This window comes from Anopheles merus, chromosome 2L, assembly GCF_017562075.2.
Source record: "Anopheles merus strain MAF chromosome 2L, AmerM5.1, whole genome shotgun sequence".
Classification (NCBI taxonomy): Eukaryota; Metazoa; Arthropoda; class Insecta; order Diptera; family Culicidae; genus Anopheles; species Anopheles merus.
The window spans coordinates 42,677,351-42,693,888 of NC_054083.1; the positions used below are offsets into that span (position 1 = coordinate 42,677,351).

A 16,538-nucleotide genomic window follows, 5' to 3' on the forward strand; every position below is an offset into this window, starting at 1 on the left:
ACTCGAGCGCCACTCTCAGCTCACTCTGCTGCGCTTCTCACCATCAATTCCATCTCGCGTCCGCCGCTCTCGGCGCATGGATGCTGGGCTGCCGCTCCTTCCCCTTTTGGCGGCACCAGTTTTTAGCACAACACGACAGCACGACACCATTTTCCACCGGACGGTCACAGGACCACTGCCCTACATGCACTATCTGCTTCAGTATCTGCCGTAGACGTTTGCACAACGCAGGCACGCCGTCGCTCTGCGCCCGCGAAGGTCGGAGCTTCACACAAAAATTACGACAAACGAAGCCTTTCTCGCCCTTCACCCATCCTCCGCTCGGTTTCCGGGGTCGACGAGTCGATCAGTCGGGTTCGCACGCTCGGCGTCCGAAAATCACGGCCGGGTCTGACGCGTAAAGTTCTCAAGGACGAATCCTTGATGGGTTTCCGTAGGCGTTTCGGTGTTTGTTTACAAGTAACATTAATGGCATCGTAGCTTACAATCACGCAGATAGTGGAGAGGGATGAAAAGGAGGCGGTGGTAGAGGGAAGAAAAAACTGGTGAAAAAAAAACACAGTTCGAAAGCAGAAAGTAAGAGATAAGCAAACGGGAGACAGCGTAAGTGTAAGTGATATGCCGGGTTTTTTTTTTTTTCTTGTGGTGTGACATACAACCCAACCATGGAAGCAATGTCAACAAACTGACGGGTGAAATATTGGACGGATGAATGCACGGGGGTTCGGTGGATGTTTGCACCTTGGTGAACCCAAGAACCCAAGTTTTGCTTCAATTAGTGGACGCAAAGGTTTTGTAGCTGCAGCAATTTAAGGAGCAGTCCAAGGAAGTTGTGTATAAAATACTCAATCCATCTACAAAGCTAGTAAGTAGCAAGCCACAATCAAGCTAAAAATCGTTTTGTTGTTTTAGTTCGTCTTTATTTATATACGTTAATTTAAATTGGTATCAATTGATTCCTTTTCTATGTTTATGCATATCAACCATGCTTTAAATATCTCCAAATATCCTTCCAAGAATGCATGGTTCTGTTAGATCCTCCAAAAGCGACCGTTCTGTTAAACAAAAACTCTGCAAAAACCTGGGCAAAAAAAATACTCACAATGAATACCATATTGAGCTAAAAATAAATCCCAAACCGAGCCCGAATCAGTCAAATGATTTGCTCAAATGATGGGTTTTATTCTTCACCGTCCTAGATAACCGTCCTGGGGACGCGTGGGCTCATTTAATTTGCCATGTAAAGCAACCGATCGAACCCCATTTCCACACATGCTCGACTGTGTGCCTCGCACCGGAAATATAATCCCAACCGCACCCGAGTCGAGTCCTTTCCGTGGGTCAATGTTATTTATTTTTTTGTCCCCTGCCCCTGTGCGCCATTGACGGGAGGGGAAATTGGTACATGCAAATATTCGTATCTCGCCCGTACAATCTGCCGCGCCTGTAAGCGAGCGATCTAAAGCTAAAGCTTCTTTTTGTTACCCTTCCCTACCCAGGCCCTGTTGTTGCTGTCATGTTTTTGCCCCAAATCCTCCGTCCAGCCAGTGGGGTAGCTTTCATGTTTGAATGCATGTGAAATGTTACGACCCCGACGCTTCATCTTCACTCACCCATTCCGGCTTCCCTGCATCCCGGATAAATTGGGTCACACCGGTTTGGATTCCATTGACAAATGGGATGATCATGACCAGCGACGACGATGATGGTGTTGGTCGATCCCTTTCGTGTTTGGTGTCCTCCATGTGTGTGTGTGTGTGTGTGTATGTGTGTGTGTGTGTGAAGTAAGGTGGTGGGGAGGAGGAGCGAGTTAGTGTAGTGAACGAAAATAAATTGCTGTTACGTGAATCGATTAACCATAATATGGACTCATCGTCCCGTATAACCCTTTCCGTTGTCGAAGATCCGGCCCTGCTTATCGCTTTCTCCGCTCATTCTTTTTTCTTCCCATCCCCCATTCAATCGCTTTGAATGCACACACATACACACACATGGACATCGGAGGTTTATTATTCGCACCGTGTGCCTTGTGCCTATCACGATAAGGCCCGGCATAATAACTACCCACCGGGACTGGCGAGCAATAAAAGGTCTTTAATTTCGTACAGACTAATGTGAATTTATCATCGCACAGCAGACGACCTTCCGGTTCCGGCCCTGCTCCTTCGCCCTCAAAAGCGATTACTTGTTGGCATATTGTAACCGTTTTCATGTTCCGCAGACGGTTATTGTGTGTATGTGTTTGTTGGGCGCTATCGATTACAATGGAAAGGTTTAGCAATAAGCGACTAATACCTTTAAGAGATGTGAAATAATTCAAATGGTTTCTTCAAATTCAATACCTATTAGATACAAATAAGGAAATACTATTCAAAAACAGACTCTCACGCTTGATTGCTCTATTTAAAGGATTGTTTCATACCTCATCCCTCTTCCTGCTGCTCCCATCGATCGCTAAACGGTATTGTGCTTTCTATTGCGTATCAAAAACTAACCAGCAGAGCGAACGGAAATGGTGTCCTTTTTTTGTTTTCACATTCTTCCCACCCTCTGCCTTTTTTTTTTTTTGTTTTCCACCGAGCGCAATAAATGCCCGCAAGTGTGGACAGCCACTTCATCGCAGTCAGCTTCTTGTCGGGTCGGTGTCGGCCGGGCTGCTGTGCTACGACCGGAACACTCACAAAAGACAGAGCTGTCAAAAAGTGCAAACCATCCTGGCTGGTTTTGGGGCTTTTTTTGTGTCTGTGTGTTTTGTTTGCCCCGCTGTTCCGATCGTCGAACGGTTTTTACTGTTGCTACGTTTTTCACCCAACTGCCAGCCGAATGGCAGTTATCGATGGTGTTCGACGCGGCGTTTTTGCTGCCTCTTATATGCCATTCGCTCGCATCCTGAGACCTTCACATACAACGCACAGCACGGCACTAACGTCACATGTGATCAGTTAGTTGGAGGAGTTTTTTTTACGCGCTTTATTTTTCCCCCTTTTCGTTTAATCAGGATGCTTTGGCGAATGGTGCTTTTGCGAGCTTTTTTCGTTTGAAATTAGTTAGTCGTTTTTTTTTGTATGGCAATTGCACCAGGGGAACGAAACTTCAGTTTTACTAATTCAAGCGAATTGCGAACGTAAAAAATGACTTTTTTCCGTGGAATAGCGCGATCTTCGTGTCTGGCATTCGAGTGATCAATCTAGATGTTTGCATCAAATGAACGATGGGGGTTTTCCGTGATATGACAGATGTTTTCCTCTACAGCTCCTGTTTCGCAATCGATATACATTATAATTGATCTATTTGACATCCACACGTTCGACATTACGCTAAGATACGTCTAAATGATATCTGGAGTGTGGTTATCTTTCCAATAGTGGTGGGAGCACGGAATCGGACCTACCCGATTCCGATTACGTGTTCGTAATCATTTCCGGAGCCGATTCCGGAGTTGACTCCGGAGCCAATTCCCGAGTCGGTTCCGTAATCGATTCCACAATCAGAAACGGCCCCGGATTCGGAATTGAACTGGAAATTGCAATTTGCCCCGATAACGGAATCATAATTGATTGCAGAATTAGAATTAGCTCTGGAATGTGAATTAGTTCAAGAATTGAAAAAAAGGAGTTTTAGAAGCGAAATCAGTCCGGGAATTTCCATGAGAATGGATCTTTGCAAGTAAATTTTGATTTTTTGAGGTTATCAATACGTAGTATGATTGGACCCAAAAGCCTATTTTTATGGCGATGCCGAAACATGCTCCGTTTGGCAGCCGATTCTAATATAGGAGCCAATACCGATTCGAGAGCCGATCTCGATTCGAGAACCGATTCCGATTCCGGAGTCGATTCTGGAACCGATTCCGGAGCTGATTTCGGAATGAATTCTGGGGCCAATTCCGGAACCAATTTCAGGATCGATTCCGATTTCGGAGCCGATTCCAGAAAACTGCGAAGTTAGCCGGAATCGATTCCGACAAAAACTTATTTTTTCCATCACTACTTTCCAACAGTTTAACCAATGGAGTGCTCTATACATTTCCTGGAACTGCTCTTTGATGCTAACAAAAATGTTTACTCTTGAACATATTCATACACCTCAGGGTGCGAGATGAGGGTTACACACGATCAAAGAGGACGATTCAAAGAATTGATTGTGGTTTTAGAGCTCTAATTTCAGTTCCATTTCAGATTGAATGTCTATTTGAATAACTTTTTTTAATAGCACAGAGAAGAGGATAAAAAAAATAAGTTATTTAAAAAGCAATCAACAACTTTACGATTAAAAAAGGAAAATAATTAGACTTAATGTGTAAATTTCCATACTTTTAGATAACTTTGATTTTGTATACAAAAAGGTACATGAGTATCAATGGTTCCCTTGCCTCAAACGAAGCGTTAATAGCTCAGACCAATGGTTCAGCGCAAAAGAATAGAAGCTTCTCTGCCTCGACGACACACGAAAGCTTCCATAAATACCATCACCATTGCCAGTAAGCTGCTGAATCCCGCCACCAATCCATTGAATCCGCCTTTAATGAAGCGAAACATGTAGCGGCACAGGAAACGATTGCAACAAGCAACCCAAAACCAACACACACACACACACACACACAATCAGATCCCATCGCAGGAAGCGATGTGTCCAATAAATTTCAGTTTCGTTTTCCGTTTTTGCGCTTTCCAGCAGCCTTTCCCCCCAACAACAACAAAAAAACAAACCTCACCCCCTCGTGCTAATGCCCCCCCCCACACACACACACTTCTTTGCACAACCAATGCACGCACACACACACACACGTACACAGCGAGCATCTGACGACAGGGCGGATATTTGATTAAACTCAACAGCTTGATGTGATTAAAAAGCGTAGTGCCTGGTATCCTAGCCAGGGAAGCGCCGCGCACCGAACCCATCGACGCCATCGCCAACGGAAACAGGATGTGGCGGTGTGCGGTGTGGCGTTAAACTTAAGAAACCACCGACTTTGGCTTCCTTTCGCCGTAGCGCCGAATGTCGAGAATGTCGAATTGATTGTTTATAATTAATTTTCTACTCTGTGGCCCGGGCTTTGAGTGGGAGCAAAGCGATGGCGAAGGTACGGCGTGACTGCTTGCGGAGTAATTTACACACTTTTACTAATCGTGTGATCGATGCGGCTCCGGCCGAGACTAATGTTACCGTTTTAAATTATACGCTGTTGTGGTGGGGAGGTTTTGTGCTAAAAATGGGAAATGTTGTCATTATTGCGGTGTGTGTCGTGGAAATGTGTTGCCTCTGGGGGAGGAACAAATGTTTCAGATTTGTATGTAGATAAGTGATTAGGGGAAAACAAGTTTGTTCGGGGGATGCAAAATGGAACGCTCTATCTGATTTGGGTTTGAATTGAATTTTAGAATGAATGATAAAGCATCTGCAGTGAACTAAACACACACAACACAACTAGATGTCCCTATCTCTGCGGCCATTTTTCATGCCTCGTATACGATACAGATAACCAACGGGAGGATGTATCTCCGATGGGAGGAATCTAATTGAATGACTATCAAGCTTTGAAGCTACCATTTGCCGAAGTAAGTGGCATCCATTTATCTTTTAATTAAATCATTTCAATCGCAGCCATATGCAGTGCACGATAACGATTGTCCTGCAGGCAGTGCAAGCGTTAGTAGCATTATGCTTCTCTAGTAGAACTGTGAACTTCACTGATAAAAAGCTACTCAAAACGTACTGCAAAACACTCATCGTAACGAATGCTTCCCAGTTCAAATTAGCAAACACATTTCTCTAAAATAGCAAAAACCCTTTTCCTAACTATCTAAAACATTGTTTTTGTAGCAAAATAATTGTACTTCATGTATGCACTCCACTTCACCAAGCATCTCACTTAAGGAAAAGTAGCAATAAAAAACCGGACCGGAGCAATATCTCCCACTTGCCCTATCAAATCCCTAGACTGTTTTTCGTCTACACAAACGTTTTTCTGTCGCTCAACAAGAATTCCGATACGGAACAGTTTTGGGGAGACAGCAATAAACAGTGCTTATTTACATCTACACCCTAACCCATGGTCATGTCCATCCCTGCCCCCACTTTGCGGCTCTGTGACACGGCACTGTTTAACTTTTCCATCGAGCACGACCTCGAGTGGTGCCTCGGAATGTGCCCTGCAGATGCCAGCAAGAAGCAATGAAGGGATACAAGGAAACAACCAGCAGTCAGAGCCCAGGCTGGTGTTTTTGGGTTTTTTGCTAAGCCGAGCAACGGTGTCACTAACAAATGGTGGTCCATTCCCCCGGGGGAGATACTATTTTCGATGTTGACTTTTGAGGAATTGATTGAGGGAGAAGAATATTTAGCAATGCGAAAACATTCGACACAAATGGATGGGTGTTTTTTGAGATGGCGAAAGGGTAACATTTATTGCTTTAGTGAAGTAATAAAGATCGGAAAGCTTGTGCCAAATGGTGTCAACTGTAAGTAGTGCTAACGAAAGGCACTTGAACCTTCAACCACAATTGCAAAAGAGAAAGCTGGAAATAGTTGTTAATAGCTATCAAAGTCAGTAATTTTAGATATTTTCAAGTGTTTTTAACCTTTCAATCATCGCACTTTCACTATATCATGAACCAGTTTCCTGTGAAACGATCACTCAAATTGAACGTAAATGCAATTCATGTTGCAATCGTCCACAGTTTTCACACTTCCGTTCTGTAACGCTTTGGGAGATATTACCCCACGTACACTTGACTATCACTATCTTGAAAGCCAGTTTTTTTTTGCTCCCTTTACTCCACTGCTTCGTCCAGCTGCTGGTCATCGAGTGAATACAAAACCAAAAACCCGGTGCTTAAAAGTTGGAAAAACTGCCGAAATTCCCATCCCCCAGGCACGCTCTCGAGCAATTACTTCAGCGAAATACTTCATTGAAAAGCGCAGAGCGAAACATGATATTTATCCGGTAAGAGGAAGTTTTTTTTCAGGTCTACAATACCTCACGTTTGAAAGGATGGTCGATCGCAGGAAAATTTTGGAAATGTTTTCTGCCATAAGAGGGGGTCATGGTTGGGCGAATAAAAGTTTGTTTTACAATAAATATGTTTTTTCGAACGTTGCAAAGTTTTGAGTAGAGCTGATGGCACTTGTGCTGCAAGTGAGATGCATTGAAATTCATGAAAATAGTGGCTGATCTCTTACGTTTGTGTTCTTTTTTGTTGTGGCTTTGTTTGTGCCGAGTTTTTAATGTTTCACCCATTGCCTTACTGGTAATTGTACGTCCAATGGTCATAGCGGAAGCATACGATGTCTATAGCTAAATTCTTTTATGTTAAAATACCCTGCGGTAATAAAATGTGTACATTTTTCCCACGATAGCACAGTACTTTTTACGCAAAATCGGTACAAAATTTTGCATACGGCACGTATGCGAAAAAATCCCACCTGCAAAAAGCGAATGCAATGCATTGCCCAAAGATCGTAGCTGCGAACGAAATCCAGACCATAGTTACGCCAGTGACAGGCATCATAAACGTTCCAACCAAATTCCATACCTCACGGTTACATCACAACCACCTCCAAAAAAAAAAAACAAACAAAAAAAAGGAGTAAAACCAAACGAGAAAGAAAAAGCCACGCCAACGAACGTCACGTCCGTTCACGCCCTGTCTCAATACGCATAATCCTGTCCGTGAGCGATGTCGTGTGCGCGGCTGTTCGACCTCCAAAAACGATGTCCTATCGCCCCGCCATCAACCCGGCCCGATTGCCCTGGTGGCAAGCCAAAAATTTCCATTTAAGCGATTTTTATCACGCCCCAGTGACAAACATCAATCAATTTTGATCAAGCTTAACACCGATAAACGGCCTGATCGCACGTCACCATGCCATAAACAAACCAAAGAAGAAAAAAAGGTTGTGTCTCAGGGTGTCACAGAGCGTCAGTTTTTGTTTCGTACAGGGGGATTTTTTTTGTTATTGTCATACCGAGCGATTTTCTTGCTGCGTAGAACAGCGCATCATTTCATTATGCCTTTCTTTTCGCAATATTTGTTTTTTTTTTCCTGGAATGGAAAAGTCGTTCCCATGTTTGTTTTTGCGTGTGTCTATCCATCGATCCTTGACAATGTTGTGAAAGGCTTGGCATTTCGCTTTCGACGTACGCTGCTCTAAAGAGAAGCAAACAGAGAGCAGATACAAAAGAAGATGGCCAAATCCTGGCATTCGCTTTGCTCGCTGCAACCGAAACCAGAAAAGGATGCTGACACGTAATGCCTACCGTCCTTCCTCTTACGATCGAATAAATCGCAGTCAATCGTAGCCTCGTGTGTCGGGTGTTTCCTTAGCGGAGCGTTTTGTCACGGGGAGCAACCGATTTGCGATTGACATCGCCCTGGAATGTTGGCACGCCACGCCACGCTAATGGAGGCGAAACGCTAACGGAACGGTATGCCCGAAACGAAATACCACACCGATGGTGCTGAGTAGAAGAGGCAAAGGGTTGTCCCCGTTAGCTGACATTCAAACATGTCCGGTGGAACACATACGAACAGGCGATGGTTGCAACATTGTTTTGCTTCACGCAAAAGCGTGTATAAAAACGGGCACATTCACTGCAGCATTCTTACATGCTTAGGATCGCTTAGCGAACGAGCGTGCAGCCTTTGGTGGTGGTGAACCAAACAGGATGACACGGTTTTCGAACATACCTTCATTTTCATTCATTTTGTTTTCCTTAGCCTCAAAGGGGAAAGCTCGTAAGGAAATGTCGTTCGATCAAACATCAATCAAACGATCCAATATCGCGTAAAATGACAGTCAGTTGGACAACCCAATGTCTTTAATGTGGCCTTCTGACAGACAAGCTTTTCTCAATACTTTTCCTTTGTATGACAATCCATCTTTGAACCTTTCTCATCTAGCGAGATAGTTACCTACATCGTTCCCCATCTGTAGCTGCATATTTTCCATCATTAATCATTCAGCAACTTGCGGGCACACTTGTTGGTCAAATTATTATCATCTCTCTTTATTGCACCCACACAAACACATCGTTCCCGATCGTTCTGTCTACATGGAAAAAGCTATTTGTCTCCGGTTCAGTGATTTCCTTTTCCGTATCACAGGTGCACCACCAGCGCTCGTTAAACAATGGTTAAACCCCCGTGTGTAACTAATTAAATCTCATCAATCTTCATTTCATGATTTGCTAAGCTTATTTTGCAGCTCTTTCTCTCTCCATCTCGTTCCCACCTGGCGCATACAAGGCAGCTTTCCCTTAGCTTTGTGGTTCTCACAATGCTCACAGGATATCCTGTGAGCTGTGGAGTTAGAGTTTTGTTGTTGAAATCTAGCTGCAAATCGAATTACACTAAAGGTGTACTTGACCGAATTCTACAAAAAACACGCTCTGACACTGATCCATTGCGAGAAGCATGGAGGTGATTTTTGTTTATTGTGGAGCCCTCAAGGAAAGACTGTTAGTATACAGTACATGCTAATCGACGTAATCGAATGTCCTTGGTACAACTCGAGAATAGACAGACCGAAGAGAAATCTCCCCGTGTGTAAGTTGCATCCTCACGATAAGCTCGATGACTCTCAATTTAACACTATAACACTGACTGACTGAGACTGAGATGAATGTTTTAATTGTATTGCCTCTGGAAAGTTGGGTCATCCAATTCAAATATGATCAAAAATAATCGTTTACTATTAAATTTATCAATGCTTGCAAAAGGTCCTCAATCACCGGAACATGCCGGAGATAATGCAAATTGTTGTTACCTATAAATCCATTTAATCCATTTAATTTAAATCTTCCCACTTCCCAGCTTCCCACTTTCAGTAATTGGTACTTAACATCAATTACAAAGGGAAGTGATTCCAATTTCTCGCCACAACTTCATGATCGGATGCAATTGTTGGTATTGTAATCAAACTTCCTGGAATACAAAATCAAACACATTACTGACGCAAAGCAAACACTACGAGTTAAAGCTAACAATTTAAGTCGTAAAAATTAAACCAACATTTCTGTCAAACCAACCTGTTTATCCTTACTAAAGCAGCTTTTCGATTTTTACCGTGCTAAATTAATGCTCTTCTCCACCAAACCACTGCACACTAAATCCCCGTTTTAGCACTTCATTCCAACTATAACAATAATAGTTATGCAAATTCCACCCCAAATGCTTCCGCCGATTCGTTTTACACCTCGGTTCGCAATAAAAAGCCCTTCATCACACTAATTCCAAACCAAACACTGCCGCTCAGCTCGTGCACACGTTCCTCCTCGTGCCTGCAACCAGCTTCTCCGGCTGTAATCAGAACGCCAACCGACACTGCCGAGCAGGGGATGGCAATGAGAACATGGTTGAAACTGGGTTTTCCTTCCCTTTTGCCTTTGTGTTGGGCAACTGTTGTTAAATTAGCTCTACAGCAAGATTACCCAAAACACACGGCAATTATCTTGCGCGGAGGTCAACGAGCAGACAGCGGAAGAGCGAGCCTGGTCTGGGAAGTAATCGGAACGGGTCAAAGAGCGTTGCTCATTAATGCATAATTTAGTGCATAATATGCAAACGAGGGTACCGAGGGGTTAATGCTTGTTGACACGGTTGTTGTGTGAAAATGATTGAAAATTCATTAAACTTTTGTGCAGGGGATGTCCTTGTTTTTTTGTTTTCAAAACAATTCATGTCACGTCTTAAGCTTACTTTAACATATAATTACAACCAACTGCTTGGCATGCTGTTAACCGAAAAAAGGGTTGTGAAAAAAGGATATTTTTTCTTCAAATTATTGTCCTTACACTCGCATTCACAAGCCGTAGTTAAAGCTCATAAATAAAGCATGTTGCTTTGTTTTTGTTTCTCCCTTTTAAAGCATCACCCTTGCCCGAGCTACTTCGATGCGATGCGGTGATTGTTGTGAAAGAACCTGCCGTCGTTTGTTTTTGTATTTCGATCAGCACCGTTTGTAAAGCCCCAACCGTCGTTGTCGTCGTCGTCACGTGATACCCTACGGGTAAACTTTAACTGGGTCATCCGTGGCGGAGTCGGCAAACAATTCGAGCGTTGTGTTGAATTTTAATAGCACCACTTGAACGTTAAGCAAATTGATCGATTTTTCGAGAAACTTTTGTCCGGAAACTTGCTACCAATAGGGTGTGCAGGGTGGTTTCGGCAATGGATCAAAGGCGGTAGAGAGGATGTGCTTCGCATATTTGGATCATCATCAATTATCCACCGAATGTTAGAAGTCTTATCAATAAACCATTGAAGCTGCCGCTCGTAAAAAGTGGCTCATCAACTATCCGAGCAGAGTAGAGATAATAATCAATAGATGTACAGCTACCATCCAAAGACACACGACGGGTGCTTTATGTGATATATCGCTATTTTTCATTTACCATAATACTGAAATCGGTACCCAGTTTATTCTGCCCGTTCCCTTGCTCAACACTGCTAACTGCCACTTAGACCCTTTTGCTTACTTTATTGATTTCCTGTCTCGGTGGGAAAACAAATCCCTATATCAACCGCTGCCGCGGTGGACCTTTTGGCCTTTGGCAGCGCCTACGCGAAAGGTTAAATGGCTTCCTTCAAAACCATGCAGCCCCCATGCACGGCAACCTGTTAGCAATCTTGGCCACGGAACAAGCAACATCGTGGCTCGTCACGCAAATATCCTTCCCTTTTCGCCGGTTCGTTAGTCACGCAAACGCGAACGCCTTTTTTTAATGAAACGATCGCTACAACCATCATCCGAACACTCTCTCCGTTCGGGCTGGGTTGGGGGATGGGCCGGAAATTGTTTTCGTTGCGATCGAGCTGGATGGATCAACCGATTTCCGGGCTAGACCGGTGGCAACTGGTGGCTGTCGGTTTGAAGTAATTGATTTTTTTTTTTTTTGGTGTAGAATGTTCTCGCGATTGTTGGCCGGCAAGCCAACACATTTCATTGTTTCCGTTCATGTGCGCAAAGACGGGAAGCAGGAAATCGCAACACAGCTCGACTACGGTCGGTCGCTGTGAAGCTAAAAGGTGTGTAGCGTAATTTGTAATAAACTGCTCATGCATTGCAGCTCGATGATGAGTGAAATTAGTTTCCACCATCAATCAGCAGGAAGTCGGCCGGAGCTGTCGGCTGGTGCAGAAAAGATTCTATTGCTTCCTGGGTTGATAAGACATGAGAAATGGGTTTGTCAAATTGGCAAATTCTTTGCGATTTTAGGATTTCACAAGATTTAGATCACTACACTAGTACTGTTTCCAATATACTAAGGAATATAAACGGAAAATGAACACTTCATTTAAAAAAAGAGTTTCAATTTTGTTCAAAATTCCAGTCTTTTTTTCATCCATACAAAAGCCTGGCTGCGAATAGTCAGCAAGAAAATCATTTAATTCATTTTTTGGAGCTTTCATTTATTTTCCTCTAATTCTACCCTTTTTCCGGCAAATGCCACTCACCTTCACAGCCAGATGCAAATTTTTAGTCAGCAAGCAAATGCATGGTGTTGTTTTTAATTTCCTCCAAACTTCTCCTCTGCTGTGGCATGTATAATCGCTGTTAAAAAGTAGCTCAAACCCAAACAAACAATAGTGGCATGAATTGAAAATGAAGTAGACCAAAACAGGAGGAAAAAAAACGACAACATTCATTTACGTACTGTCGAACATATTGAATGCCTAATGAACCCGGAATGCTGCACACGAAACCTCGCACAAGGGTGAATTTAAATTTAGGTCACTTTGCTTTGCATTAATTTCGATTCGAAGTGAAATCAATTAAGGTGGAGAGCAATTTGTTCGGCAGGCTTGCTCGCCCAATGCAGCAGCATAGGGGAGCAGTACATTCGGCTCGCACATTGAATACAGATTCGTTAGAAATAGTGACACATTTAAATATTTCATTACCGATATGCTCCGTACATGCACACTGATGGGTAATGAAAAATACGAATTTAATAAACGCAAACAATGTACAATCCGCCCCGGCAAAGGAGCTTCATACAAGACATTTACTCATGCCACCCGAACGGAACCTTCCTTACCGTACGTGAATGCTTCATTATTGCAAACTAGAATGGCTCCTTCAGGACTTTAGGCGAATAGGGGCAATAAAGTTCTCCAGACACTTCTCGGAAGGGAAGGCATCGCCGCACAACATTACCTACCGAGCGTTGCTAGTGCCTACAGAGCATACATTGCCTCTATAAGGCTAGTGCTAGCGAGATAATCAAACGGGCAAATTACTTTCTCGGGGGGGAAAAAAATCGATTCAACCGTTCGAAATAGGGTGCGATGATGAAACCCCGGGGTCATATAATATTGTTTCTTCGGTACGTTAAGTTGGTGCAAAGTATACTCACACCCTCCGATGGGCCTACGAGCAGCAGCCGTCTGCCTTACGGGATGCTTCTCGGGATACGAGGCTCCAGGAACGCACTAGCTAATAATGGAATTACTTTCATGAGCCTCGGTCGATTCATAAGAGGGTGTACATTGTGTGCCTAAATAATACCGGAGCCTTGCTAAGAGCCCAATTTGTTTGCTTTAATGTAATGCGTACGAGTCCATTTGATCGCAAATATTCCAGTAATAATTCAATATTCCTTACCTTAAAGCACCTGAGCACCCTTTCGTACCAAAAACTTTATTAACTCCCAGACAGTTTCGGTTTCACAGTCAATAAACTTCCCCGGGCTTGAGTTTCTTTTTGTTTGTGCTGCCGTACTTTTTAACACCATGTTTCATTCACTCATCGTTCACGGGGCGATAGTCGTATCGTCTGCTAACTTTGAACCATCCTTTACTGCCACACCATGAAGTGAATTGATCAAAGCCTCCACGAACACTGCATCAGAATCCAACACCCAACCCAAGTCTGTCTTTTCTCTTCCCTCCAAGATTCACACCGTTATCATTTCACGCGAAGCCGTCCCGCCCGATTTTTCTTCCGCTGACACTACGTACTGCAAACACCTTCCAGATGCCGCACGACTCTCCCACTATCAGCCATGCGGCTGCAGGCAAGACGACTATCATCCAACCATCATCGATACATTGCGCCGCAACGGATCGGATCATCCACGTGTACGACTTGCACGATGACGGTAAGCTGGGATGAGGTAGAGGATATTTTTTTTTTTGTTGCCTGCTCACATTTCGCAGAACATTCCACCAACAGAATGGTGTGAGGGGATAATATTTGCGTCGTGCTAAGTCTTGTGCGAAATTTCATCAAACAACATGCGGATGCGGCTTATGAAATACTTGGGGGAATGGAATTTATTTGATTAACAATTTCGTTCGAAACTGTCTGCAGTGTGCTGGCCCGGGATTGGTACGGGATGATAAAGTCAAGCTTGACGCTGGTATCAATTGCGTTCAATGTCTCAGATTAATGCAGCAATCTTTAATTAAGCTTTATTTTATTTGAATCATTTTTCTACGACTCAAATACTCTATTTTCTTCGATATTTAACAAGGTTTAGTTAGAAATGTAGCTTCATTCGCCTTTCTATAGACTCTAAATAACCGGTACGTTGCACGTAACACGCTGTTTACCACTTGCTTGAACGCAAAAGGCATAGCTACCTTATTGCCTGTGCACCTCAGCACTCAACTCAGCTTAGCCGAGCGCGTCACACGATGCATCCTTTTTAAGTGTGTGCCCATTCACGTCCCTGTTGACGAGGCTGAAGTACTCCGGCTGAAAGGAGAAAAAGGCTCTCTCCATTGCCTACTTTTGCCTGCTCGTGTCCTTAGAGAGTTTGTTTCCGCGTGTTCCGTACTCTACAGGACAGTCATTGAGTTGCGCTTTCTTTCGCGCTGAAAAGCCCGGCTGCCAAGCTGCTAGCTGCCGAGTATGAGTGGCTGCTGCTTGGCTCGGGAGGTCGATAAAGAGCAAAACTAGCGCTCGGTCACTAGAACTGGCTGACGGCACGTGTACGGCTACTTGATTCCATGTACACTTTTGTGCACTGTATAATTGAAACAATGTTATGGAGTGGTTTGTTTGTGTGCAGAGTGCAACTCGTTGACGCTATTTGTAGCACAACAACATATCTTTCAGTTTGTATGGAAAAATAGTTTTTTTTTCAGGTTTAAGTATGCTAATTAAACATAAAATACAGATTTGCTACCACGAAACCACTAACTTCACAGATATGATTCTTCCCAGTAAAACATACAACAAAAAACCAAGCCACATTTCCAGCTCTTCCTGAGCTTAAGCCTTGCTTTTTCTTTTCCCTGCCAGCCGAGAGAGCGATTCGTCCCAGCAAGCGCACTCATGCTGCAGCTGCAACGACGCAAATTAGCGTACGCTCCATGAGCACGTTTGCTCATTTGTATTTCCGTCCGCCCTGTCCCGCGTGGTAGAAATTCATTGAGGGATTATATTATCCCCCCCCCTTTTCGGTGCCACATGCAACATGCACTCATGTGCAGCAGTGCACCACAGACGCCAGGCCGAGTAGGCGCATGCGGTGAACTTTGTATGGCAAACCGCAGAAAGAAAGTTCCACTCATTGCCGCTGCCCTCATGGGCAAAGAAACGAAGCCTGCAGCAGGATATCTGTGCTTACCGAACCGCATTAGAACCCGCAAAACTACATAATGAAACGGGGCGGGCAAGTTGGGTGAACAACAGGGGGGGGCAAATAAACATGGCTTCCGGGCTGGGCGAGTCTGGGAAACGGCGACACATACACCGGGGGAACGATGGGAAGTTGCGCAACAGACAAGGTTTAGAGTTGCAGCAACAGGAAAGGCTGGGGAGGTCGTACGAAGGATATATATCACCACCGAAGCCTTTGCCCTTGCAAAAGCCTTAAAGCTTGTTTTTATTTTCCAGTTTTGTTTGTTTGTTGTTGCTGCTGCCACTGCCGTTGCACTGGCTGGGTGGAGGACGATAATGAAAAGCTAATGACATGAGGCTGTAGGCATAAGAGCAGAAAGCGGCAGCAGGAACATCCTGGCCGGATGTAGACATTATACTGCCGCACAGGAAACCACACTTGGGATTGAAATCTCCTGCCGACGTCACCGGTTTGGCTGTGGGTGCGGCTGCTACTGCAGCGGCAATGTTATTTAATTCTTGCCCTACACTTGCCAGCAACATACACACACTCCCGCTCCTATCGATGGACGGACAATGGCATAAAGAAACAGCGTCCCTTGCCTCACTTGCCAGTATACTAATTGCATGTTTGCAAGTTTAACTGCAACTGCATATGTCCTGCCGATACGCCCTGCCTCCAGGGACGCTCGAAACATACGGCAAAAAGATCCTCCAGCAGTTGTTTTGACATCTCAAAAGCACAGCAGGAAAGCATTGGGCCTCCGCCTTGAACTTTGTTCCTTGCAGCACTGGAGCGCACAGCGCACTAGCAAAACAACGGCCACAATGTTGCGCAAGGCACTTCATAACTTTTCCCGCTCAACAAAAACCGTCCCGACCGTTGGGCGTGTTGTTTTCTGTCCGGCAGCAACCAACTAGAAATCGGAAACAATTTCAAGCTAAATTTCATTCCCTCTGTT

The 16,538-nt window shown here is 44.2% G+C and overlaps 1 protein-coding gene across 3 annotated transcripts in view; it reads left to right on the plus strand.

Annotated features, from left to right (window-relative positions):
* Positions 1–202: 202 nt before the first annotated feature.
* Positions 203–16,538, plus strand: part of LOC121593966 — a 52,677-nt gene continuing 36,341 nt past the window's right edge. For 2 of the 3 annotated variants that reach the window (XM_041916774.1, XM_041916775.1), the window contains exons 1-2: positions 203–865; positions 13,902–14,107. The gene's annotated coding sequence lies outside the window, so the exon portion shown is untranslated. The remainder of the gene's footprint in view (positions 866–13,901; positions 14,108–16,538) is intronic. The other variant, XM_041916776.1, reaches the window with a different exon arrangement.